This window comes from Chelonoidis abingdonii, chromosome 6 (genome assembly GCF_003597395.2).
Source record: "Chelonoidis abingdonii isolate Lonesome George chromosome 6, CheloAbing_2.0, whole genome shotgun sequence".
Classification (NCBI taxonomy): Eukaryota; Metazoa; Chordata; order Testudines; family Testudinidae; genus Chelonoidis; species Chelonoidis abingdonii.
Window position 1 is genome coordinate 6,201,816 of NC_133774.1, and position 11,868 is coordinate 6,213,683.

The following is an 11,868-nucleotide window of genomic DNA, read 5'->3' on the forward strand; positions in this document are numbered from 1 at the left end:
GCCTTAGTCACCCCTGATCATTTTTGTTCCTCCTCTTTGAACGCCCTCCCATTTGACTGCCTCATCCTAGTACTGAGGCGCCCAGCTCTAAGCACTAGTCTCATGGAGTGGGACTTTCACCTCCCTTGTCTATGACAGACGAAACCAGGCAATCTCAGAGCAGTGCAGCACGAGCACAGAAAGCAGATTCAACTGGGCACTTTAAGGCCTGGTCTCCACAGGAAAGCTTTGCGGTTATAGCTGCATCGGTCCGGAGTGTGAAAAAATGAGCTCCCAACCGACATTGGTGGGCTGCCAAAAGCCCAAGTGGAAGACGCTGTTGTACCACTTAAAAAGCCCTTTGCCAATATAGCTGATTTCATTTGGGGAACTGCTATAAACTATAACTTGGGACAGGGACTGTCTCTTTCTTCTGTGTTTGTACAGCCCCTAGCACAATGGGGGCCTGGTCCATGACTAGGGCTCCAAGGCACTGTCGTAGTAAGCACCTCGTGCCTCCCCACACTGGGGGGATCACTATCTAAATGGGAGGAGTGGCCCCCTGCCCTGTGCCCAGCCTGGGGGCCGCCACACTCTCCACACGCTACCCCACCAGTTACCTGCAGCTGGGCCTGGGTGGGGGCGGCCTGCCGCCTCCTACTGCCACAGGAGGCAGCAGCAGTGGGAAGACAGGGTCCCTCCCTTCCCAGCAGGCCAATGTAGGGGGGAACTTGACCCTTCATGACCCTCCAAGGAGTGCTCCCCAGGAGGGTTTGCCAATAGAGCTATACCAGCAAACCCTTTCTAGTATAGACAGGGCCAGAGGAAGAATATACTACAGGCTAATACCTGTCCTGCCCCTTACAAACATTTTGGCCACTATGGTGGTAAGAAATTTCCCCCACGGACAAGTTACTCCATAATTGTTCAGTTCGGGAGTTCTCAGAACTTCCTCTGAAGCATCTGGCCCGGTCACTGTCTGAGGCCAGGACTACTTTTCGGATGCAGTGTGGCAGTGCCTATGTTAAGTGAAACCTGTGCCCGTTGGCATATTATATTAGTTCACCATGGTGGTATCAGTGGGTGCTTCGTTTGCCTCTGCATTCTTGGTTCCTGCTAACTAGAAAAGCTGTTGGTAAGAAGTAAGCCGAAGCCAGAGCAGGCTTGGAGCACAACACCAGTTTGATGCAGCCTTGCGTAAGTCCACCCCCTCAATTTGCTGGGGGAACGTCATTATTTTCAACAGGCGAGTTCTCTGAGTTTGCTCATGATAGGAAGCAGGGAGTGGGGGAGTGCGCAGGTTTTGTCGCTGGACCGGTACATTTTCATGACAATTTTGCACCCCAACTGGACACGAATGGAGGTTACCATCCAGGCCTCAAGTGAAACTAATGTAAGGGCTTGTCCACACTACAAAATTAGGTCAACTTAATTTTGGTCAATCTACAGCCACTGCAGTAATTCAATCTGCTGCTGTTGTCCACACTGCCCTCCTTCTGCCGGTGGTTCGCATCCTCACCAGGACTGCTTGCACCGACTGAAGTGAGGCATTGTGGGGCACCAACAGCCAAGTGTGGGGCACTGACAGCCCTGCGGGCTCACAGCTGGAGCCCCCCACCCGCCCCAGGATGATAGCCTGAGCAGTGAGCCAGGTGAAGGCTCAATTTCACAGCAGAAAGCCTAGGAGCCCTGAAATTGACCTTGTCAATTTCACTGCTCCAGTTGTGAGCCTAGGGCTGAGGGGACACAATAGCAGGCCTGAAACTGACAAGAACGACAGCCAACAGCAGAAGGTAAGTAAGCAGACGCTGCATCCACATAAGTGCTACGCCTCTCGCGAAGTTGGAGTTATGATGTCACTGTAGTAAGCAACTTACTGCTGTGGAAACAGCATCCTAGTGTAGACACGACATAATTAGCCTGACAAGCTGCTTGAGCGCGACCTAACTCTGTAGTGTAGCCCAAGCCTAAGTGATCTTAGCTCATAGTTCAGTAACGTGCACATACTGCTCACTCCTGTTGCCCTACTCAGATCTTATGCAGGCAAAGGTTTCTGTCAATTGCTCTGAGATTATTAGCCAAGGGAGGGATGATAAAATCTAATTGGAAACTGGGTTTTGTAGCCATAGCTCTAAGTACAGGTCTGTTGGACTACAATACCCCAAATCCTTAATTTAAGGATGAGTGGGTCAGTGTTTGAAGTGAACAACAGAGTAAAAAACAGAGTAAAGTCTCCGAAACATCGGCGTCGACTCTGTGGGTGCTCCAGGGCTGGAGCATCCACAGGGAAAAATTAGTGGTGCTCTGCACTGACTGGCCGCTGTTTGGCTTCTCCAGGGTGGGGGGAGGAGTGGGAACGTGACACGCTCAGGGGAGGAGGCGGGGCCAGGGCAGGGATTTGGGGAAGGAGTCGGAATAGGGGCAGGGAGGGAGCGGGGACTTTGGGGAAGGGGTTGGAATGGGGGTGGGGCAGGGGTACGAGGGATGGAGTCAGGGCTGGGCTCGGGGCAGAGGGAGGTCGATCACCCACCTGCAGGAGCAGAAGTCGGTGCCTATGCTCCAGAACAATGGAGCATTCCCACTGGCAAGCCCAGTCATATACGCAGTGAAGTTTTACTGACACGATTGATGGCCCAAAGCCAATCACAAAGTCCCGTACGTGACTTTCCACAACAGCAGTGCTTGTGGCACTTGTCCGGCCAGGGAAACAGAAGCAATACTGAACTGGCCAATCACAACTACCCAGCGTGGCTAAACTAGCGACTAGTGAGAACTGACTGTTCACAATCAACCTCTAGACTAAAGGAATTTCTAGCAATTCGAAATAAAGAATGAACTGGAGGAAGCTGCTAGCTGCTCATAGATATTCTGCAGGCAGAAAAAGCCTACATTGCTAGGAGCTCTTCACTCATCTCTACTACAGAAGCCTGTTTTCCTGCAGCTTTGACACAGCCAAGAACGTACTGGGGATGTTTTCAAACCAGGATGGCCTCTTATGCAGAGTCAAGGTGATATCACTCAGCAGCATGCCCACCATGTCCTCACACATGGCAGGCTCCATCTGCTTCCCTCCGGTGGCGCTATTCTGAATTACAATCCCCCCGCCCTCTTCAACACGTGCATTTTAGCCAGTGCAGTTGCTTACTATCATTTTCTTGCAGCCCAGGCTCATGATCGAATTAGCGGAGCTGCATGGAGGGGATGCGGCAATGGAGTCTCAGGAGGGGCTGGAGGTCAGGATTGAGGTGTACCATCAGGGCTGTGTGGAAGGGACCCAGCTAGGGTGACCAGATGTCCTGATTTTATAGGGACAGTCCTGATTTGGGGGCTTTTTCTTATATAGGCACCTATTACCACCCCCCAAACCCCCTGTCCTGATTTTTTACACTTGCTGTCTGGTCACCCTAGACCCAGCTCAGGTTGATTCATGGTGCACAGACAGCCGCGGAGGGGCCTGGAACTCAGCAGAGAGCTAAGTCAGAGCCGCATGGCAGGATTATTTCCGGCCATGCTGTCAGTCTTTCAGCTTTTATGAGCACCAGTGAGGCCAAAGATCATCATCATCATCATTAACCTGAGGGAGAGAGCAAAGCGGGGGCAGCATGTCACAGGATCAAGCAGATGAGCAGAATTATTTCCTGGTTGCAGAGCTTGCATATAGCAGCACTTACATACTTCTGTGTTACTGTCCAAACTCCACCTGCCCTTATGCCTGGGAGGCTCCACTGAAGGCAGAATTTGGTCCATGAAGTGTGGACTTTCCCTGTGGTTTTCTTCGGCTCCCTGAAAGGTTCAGTGGGTGTGAGAGTGATTGTGCAATGGCACCGACTCAGTATTGCCAGCTCCAAATGTTCAAAAATCACGAGTCAGGCTCACAAAAATCATGAGTTTGGCTTTAAAATCATGAGATGATGTAAAAAGAATAGATAGGGCGTCCTTTTTGATTTACCTTCTGCTTTTTGAGCCTTTAGGGTGCACTGGGGTCACATTTTGAAGCTTTCCCCACAGCCAGGAAGGCTAGAAATTTATTTTTTCTTTAAGAATGGAGGCTGAAATCATCACATCTCCACTTGACTCCAGGTGCTGGGGCTTTAAGGAAACCAACCATTATCATGAGACTCATGACAAAATCATGAGAGATGGCAACACTGCTGACTTCACTGATCTATTGACTGAGCCAAGGGAACGGAGCTGGTTGATCATGGTGAGTAAATGCTGGATTTCCAGCTCTGGGATAGCCCAGGCCAATTGTAGCTCATAGGGAATCTAAATGACCCGGGCCTGATGGTCTCCTGCATAGCCTGTGACCCAGACCCGAGCATCAACATAGTTTAGCCACATGGAGAGATGGGCTCAGCTCAGAACCACCTCACTGCGACCTTCAGGCCTTTGTATAAATGGAACCTGCATCCAAATCAGCTGTAGATCTGGTTTGACAAAACCCCGAGCCATCCTTGGTTCTGGCCCAACTCTGGCAATGTCTGTTTCTCCAGGATGTGAGCTATAAGGCAAGGTTCATTTTTTTGGTTCTCCTTTGGCAGGATAGGCCAGGTTAGGTATGAGGTGGGTGCTTAAATCTCTGTAGATTTTGCGTATTTCATCTATTGATGAGTCTGGCCCTTCTGTTTACAGCCCTATTCTCCTGACAGCCACAGGCATTTTGCTGATGGCCTGCCCACGCCAATCACCACACCCAGCATGGGCTCTCTTGAGCTAATCCTGAAAACTAACTCCGGCTGTTATTTACTGGGCCCACTGGTTTATTTCATTATGGAATCTCAGAAATGCACATTACAATGCAGCTCCTTAAAGCCTGTTTACCTAAGGATGATGTTTCACACTTAAATTACCTGGGGAAAAGAATCTTGTGCGTAAACTCCCTAATCTCCCCCAGGATTCATGCCCATGCACGGGCAGTTGGGGATTAGGTGTCCTGAACAGTGCATCAGGTTTTCTTCTCTATTGTGTAAAATGTGGGCATGTAGCTGTAATTCCAGCAGAGGTGGATTTAGAGAGGATCCTGGGGTGGGGGTGCAGGGGAGGATGGAGCTAAGAGACTGAGAAAACAGCAGTTGGCAGAGAGTTCCCAGCTGGCTGAGTTCGGGGAGTATTCCAAGGGGATGAACGATGGTGTTGTAGTTAACGCACTCGCCTCGCCTAGAATTCAAGAGGGCTGGAGTCAGCCACCACCTCTCTGTATGAATTTGGATAAATCACTTTGGGCCAGATCCTCAGTTAACATAAATCACTGCAGCGTCATTGCCATGAAAAAGCCTGTCTCCTGACTTCAATGGGATTATGCCAGTTTGCCCCAGGTGAGACTCTGCCTCGTCTGTGAAGAAGATCAAAGAGCCTGATTCTCATTGCACACAAGTGTAAATCAGTGGCTACTCCATTGTAGTTAGTAAAGGGTAAATCAGCAATCTCACCCAACTGCAGTCAGTCGAATGTGTGTGTACCTGGGGAAATTGGCTGGAATAGCCTTGTGTAGACACTCCCCTCCCTCATAAAAATCATTTTATTCTGGGAAAATTAGGTGCCTCCAAAGCAGAGTCATTCTGGAATGAAGCCGTTTTTATTCCAGACTAGATTGTCTGCCCAGGGAGCGATTCTGGAATAGCTCTTCTGGTCACTTTCCCTGTTGTAGACAAACCCTTTGATGAGAGTAAATCAGGAGTAACAGAGAACATTCCCATCCAAGAGAAATTCCAAGTGGGAGCTGGCTACACTAATTTCACAACACCCTTCCCCAGTTCTGCGTAGCAGGTGATCTAAGGGTGTGGCCATCCCACACTGTATTCTAGCAATTCCCTAGCGGGTGGATTGGTCCCTAGAGGACTGTGTCTGCTGGCATAATACATAGGTTCAGCTACTAGGATCAGGTGAACAGAAGGGTGGCTGAGGGCCTTTTCCCCCTTTGGGTCTGTGTTGTGCACGGGTCAGCTGGACTTGGGGGAATCTGGCCCAGAGAGTTTAAGGGACTTGCCCAAAGTCACACTGCTAGTGAGTGTCTCCCTCTCAATCCACTAGGGCAAAGCTGTCCCTTCATGTTCACGTAGACCAGATAGGGTTTCAGGTTCTAAAGATTCACCCAGAATCACAGGAAACTGCTCAACACTCAGTGGCCTGGGCCCATTATTATACACCATGGGGAACCTGACCATACAAACCTCATCAGGGCTGAGCTGACTCAACTGAACATTGACTGTCTACTGAGGCAGAACCTCAGTATGGTGTTGAAACAGCTAAGCTAGGCCCCCTGAAGCTAATCTTGCCTTGGGATGCTTGCCTCATTTCCCACTCTTTCTTGCTAAGTAACCTATCATTTCTTTTTTACTACATCTACAGATAGAAAGGTCTCCTCCTCCTGCATCAGCAGGATAATGGAGATAAAGGGAAACGTGATAGTCACAGCCACTTTCCAAAGCGAGATTTTGCAAAGGTGAAATCCTGTGATGCTGCGACCTGGTGACCTCCCCGAAAGGTATTTACAACAGGCGGTGATCTAGGTGTACATGTAACGAGTGAGTCATTATAGCTTTGTATGATTCACGCGTTTATCCCTGTGCATCCAGGGATGGGTGAGTCAGTTTGGCTCCAATGAGAAGCCGCTCCAACCGTCAACCATCCTTCATGCCAAACCAAGTCAAAAGTCTTAAAAAAGTGGGTAAACTTGGAGTAAAACAAGGCAATTAAACTTGTGGGGCTAGCTCCCCCACTGCTAGAAATCAGCATCAGTCCACCACAGGCAAGGGATTGATAAGGTTTCTCTGGCACTGAAGTCAATGGCGTTACAGGGGCTCTGCAGCCTGGGAGGATCTTGTTTGTAACTAAGTGTGTGGCAATTTTCCAAAAGAGGAAATAACAAGAGATGGATTCAAGTGCAAATGCAGATGCAAATCGAGACCTCGGATCCAGGGTGTTGCTTTGGGTCCTTTGCGAGGAATAACAGCGCAGGCTGCGTCAGTGCCCTGCAGCAAATCACGACATTCTGCAGAAGGCAAAGTAAAACAGTAAGGCAAAGCTCACCGGGACATGCTAATAACAAGTCCTCAGTGTGTGAGAGGACGAGATGGTTGCACTACTCCCAGGGGAGGAAGGACGGTTTTTGGGTAAAGCACTACCCTGGGACTCAGGAGATCTGGATTCAGTTCCTGCCTCATGATCGTGGGTAAACGATGTAAGGGCAGATTCTCAGCTGTCATAAATCACCATAACTTCTCCTAATTTCAATGCGGTTATGCCAATTTACACCCATTGAATATCTGGCCCTTAAACGTTCTGTCCTTCACTCCCCAATAAAGTAAGGTCAGGGATATTGTCCTGCCTTGGGAAGGTAAATCCAATTATGTCTGTGAGGTTCTTAGATGCTGTGGAGATGAGTGCCATCGAAATGCCTACAACTTTAATAGAATCGAGACAAGTAAATTCAGTGTGTCATGGATATTGAAGCAAACAACAAAGCCATTATCTTGCACGTTAGAATAGCCTCCAGAATTGGGTTTAGATGTGTGTCACAGTCAAGACTAAAAAAAAAAAAAGGAGCTAGTTAACCAGAGAAATAGCTATGCAGATTGCTAATTACGAAAAACAAAGATTAACCCCATTCTACAAAATCAGGCAAAAAAAGAGGTCTCAAATCGTATCTTCATTAGAAAATGCGGCAGATTCTGCTGGGAGGGTCCTACCGAGGGATTCATTGCACCCTCAGCAAGTTTTCAGATGACACTAAACTGGGAAGAGTGGTAGATATGCTGGAGGGTAGGGATAGGGTCCAGAGGGACTAGACAAATTAGAGGGTTGGGCCAAAAGAAATCTGATGAGGTTCAACAAGGACAAATGCAGAGTCCTGCACTAAGACAAATGAATCCTATGCACCACTACAGACTAGGGACTGAGTGACTAGGCAGAAGTTCTGCAGAAAAGGACCTAGGGGTTACAGTGGATTAGAAGCTGGGATATGAGTCAACAGTGTGCCCTTGTTGCCAGGAAGGCTAACAGCATTTTGGGCTGTATAAATAGGGACATTGCCAGGAGATTGGGGGATGTGATCATTCCCCTCTATTTGACACTGGTGAGGCCTCATCTGGAGTACTGTGTCCAGTTTTGGGCCCCACACTACAAGAATGTGGAAAAATGCGAAAGAGTCAGCAGAGAGGGCAACAAAAATGATTAGAGGCTGGAGCACAGATTATGAGGAGAGGCGAGGAAACTGGATTATTTAGTCTCAGAGAGAAATCAAGGCGATTTGATTGCTGCTTCAACTACCTGAAAGGGTTCAAAGAGGTGGAGCTCAGCTCTCAATGGTGGCAGATGACAGAACAAGGAGCAATGGTCTCAAGTTGCAGTGGGGGAGGTCTAGGTTGGATATTAGGAAAAACTTTTTCACTAGGAGGGTGATGAAGCACTAGAACGGGTTACCTAGGGAGGTGGTGGAATCTCCTTCCTTAGAGGTTTTTAAGATCAGGCTTGACAAAGCCCTGACTGGGATGATTTAGTTGGGGATTGGTCCTGCTTTGAGCAGGAGGTTGGACTAGATACCTCCTCAGGTCCCTTCCACTCCTGATATTCTTTGATTCTATGATTAAAATACAGATGCTTGTAAAGCTTGGGCTGGTGAAAGGCGGCAGACTGAAAGTCCTAGAGATGATATTTCCTGTCCCCAGCATGGAGAAGAACCGTGCAAGCTTCCTTTGCGTCTGCTAGTGTTCCTTAACTCTAAGCTGCGGGGACCATTGCTACTGAGTTGGAGAGACCATCGCTAGGGGTTAGAATACAGTGCAGCTTCCATCAAGGCTCAGTTAGTCTGGCAACTCTCTCCTAAGGGCTTTGTCTACATGGGGAAACTTAGGGAAATTAATCTGAATCATCAACCCATTCCCAAACATCTAAGCCACTGGCTAGGTAATAAAACCACCGAGAACGGCACAAACATTAATCAGTGATTCTGGGGCCCAGTAGGGCTCTTGTGTCTCTAGCTGCAGTGAGTCACTCTCACAACACCCAGTGAGGTAACCTAATGTCACAGTCCTCATTTTACTGATGGGGAAACAGGCCTGGGGAGACGGAAGCAACTTGCTCAAGGTAACAGAGTGCAGCAGATTTGGGATGAGAACTCTGGACTTCCTGCCCCCTCCACCTGGGCTCATTCCCCCAATCTCGTGAATGTCTAGAGAGTTGAACATGCCCATCTTGAATGTTGACACTAATACTACCCTCTGTTATCAGCCTACCTCTGTCACCCCACTGCCTCACCTCTGCCATAATGTCTGCACCCACCAGCTTAGGGTCCCCAGGAAACCACAGGGGGACATTTCCACTCTCTTGCTTTCCAATATGTAGCAGAGGTGCTCGGGTACTCCAGTGGGAGGGGGCGGGGGAGCTGTGTAAGCGCCTGGACAAAGAGCATTACCGCCCACCAGCTGTGCTCTCTCTGGTTCTGTGCCTGCACAGTGCTGGCACTCAGGCCAGGTCTACACTCAAAAGTTAAGTCAACCCAGCTACAGTTCTCAGGAGTGTGAAATATCCACCCTGAGTGACGTAGTTATGCCGACCTAATCGCTGTTCTCAGGGCTGGCCCTACCCCAAATGGCACCCCAAGCGAGGAGCGTCTTTGGCGCCTCCCCCTCCACTTGTTAAACTTTAGAATACCTTTTTTTAATTGCATTTGTAGCCCATTTCACCACTTGGATGCACAATTCACATGCCTGATTTATCCCTGTCATATAAGATGATACATTTGTATGCTAGGATCTGTAAATCTGTATTTATTCATGCCATATATAAGCAAATAAAAAAAATAGTTTCCTCCAAGTGTATGGAAACTTTTTAATTTTAAGAATAACTGAAATGTATTAACATCAAGTCATCAAACACTACGCATTAAGCACGGCAAAAGAAGTAACAGTATTTCTTTTATATTGCTGCGTAGATATGGGGTTTGCTAGATATCTCTGGCGTCTCATTAAATATGTACCTTTACTGACACTCTTCAAGTCTTCAAACAAAAGTATACTTTCCCAATTACATAGTAAAACAAGGTTCACAGTACTGCAGCTGGGCTCTCACCTCATTTTTCTATCTCACTCACTGACTCTCTGGCGATGCCCCGCCCCATGGGTGACTACATTCGAGGAGGTTCGAGGAAAATGTAGTTCTCAGACAATCTGGAAGGTTCCATGAGATTCTACCAAGGTCCGGAACATTCTAAGAGGTTACTGAAATATGAATCCACATATGGAATACCTGAAACGCTTTACTTCAAATATTCTGTTTTTCTTTTTGTCGCCAGCAACAAAAACAGCCTCCCGCACCTGGTGCTCGCCAAGCCCAGCACCCCAGACAGTCATCTGGGTCACCTGCCCCTAAATCTGGCCCTGCCTGTTGTAGACAGCGCTCGGTTGACAGAATTCTTTCATTACCTAGCTACTGCCTCTGGGGGTGATGGATTAAGTACCCTCCCGTGGCTGCACCTGTACTGCTGTAGCTTCTTACATCTAGCCACCATCGTCCTAATAAGGGCACGAGTCTGCACCATGTGAGATCAAGTCAGAAATAAATGAATGCTAAGATAGAGGGGGTCACACTGCTGGGACAGCTGAGCAAATGGAGCAGCCATATGCTTGCTATAAAGCACTCGATGGGCCGTCGACCTTTTGGTTTCACTGGGTTTACGTGTCTAAGAACGGCTTGTAGGAGCTGGCCCAGGGCTTGCAGATGCCCTTCGAGATGTTGCTGGCTTAAAAAGAACACTTTTATTGCTGGCTGTCACTGTTTACAAATAGCTAGGCTTGGAAAGATTAGATTTTTATAGGCAAATGTCCGTAAATGTTGATTTCACCAGGCACGCACAACCAGATGAAAAAATATTTCCATCGATCATAATCAGAATTTACAGCGAGGCCAAGGCAGAAAAAAAATGCATGAGAATTTCTGGCATGAGTTAAAGGTATTGACTTCGTATATTTTGACGTGATGTTAACGATCTGTGTTTTAATTGTTATAAAGCTTTAACATTTTGATCATCGGCGTTTTTCTCATTAAATAATGAGTGTTTGCACCCCTACTATTTTTCTGACTCTGCATAATTTCCCACAACTGTGAAAATTTTAATCGCTACAAATAAAATGAAAAAAAGACTTCCAGCCCATAATCTCCCACAACTGTGAAAACTGAAATGGAAAACAATAGGGGAAAATGCTTAAAAATAAACAACATCATAATCAGTTGAAATGATACAAAAATAAGAACTGCAGTCTGCCGAGCCTACAAAGAGAGGAGGCATCAAAATGAACAAGCAGATTGGAGCAGAGATAGGAAACGAATGAGAAATAGGAGCTGTGATCGATCCCGTGTGGATCGCATGATGGATGGCCAGAAAGCGACAGGGAGAGACGGAGAGAAACAAGAGAGGAGAAGGAACTTTGTTCCTTGCAGGCAAGTTCATAAAAAACTCAAGTGCAACACAAGTCTCCGGGCCTGATCCGGAGCCCACTGGAGTCAGTGGAAAGACTCCCGTTAACCCCACTGGCATCGGATTGGGGCCTGTACCCATGGCAGGGAATGTGGAAGAAAGAGAAATGATAAACCAGGGGTGGCCAAAAAACGCTGCATGGTAGAAGCCCTGAGGTCTGTCCTCCCCAGTCTGGTAGGCTGTACTCTGTCAAAGAGCCACATGGGTCTCGTGAGCTGCGGTTTGGCCACCCCTATGATAAACATTCTCGTGGTTGTATTTTCACCCAGATGGTTTGACAGCGGTTGAGTCTTTCCTGTGTTCTGGCCTCCTTTTAATTCCTCTATCTGGCTGCAATTTACATTGGGAATAAAGGTCTATTAATGATTGCACTCAAAATCACCACTTGTTCGGTGGAAAGGTCAATGGTTAATAAA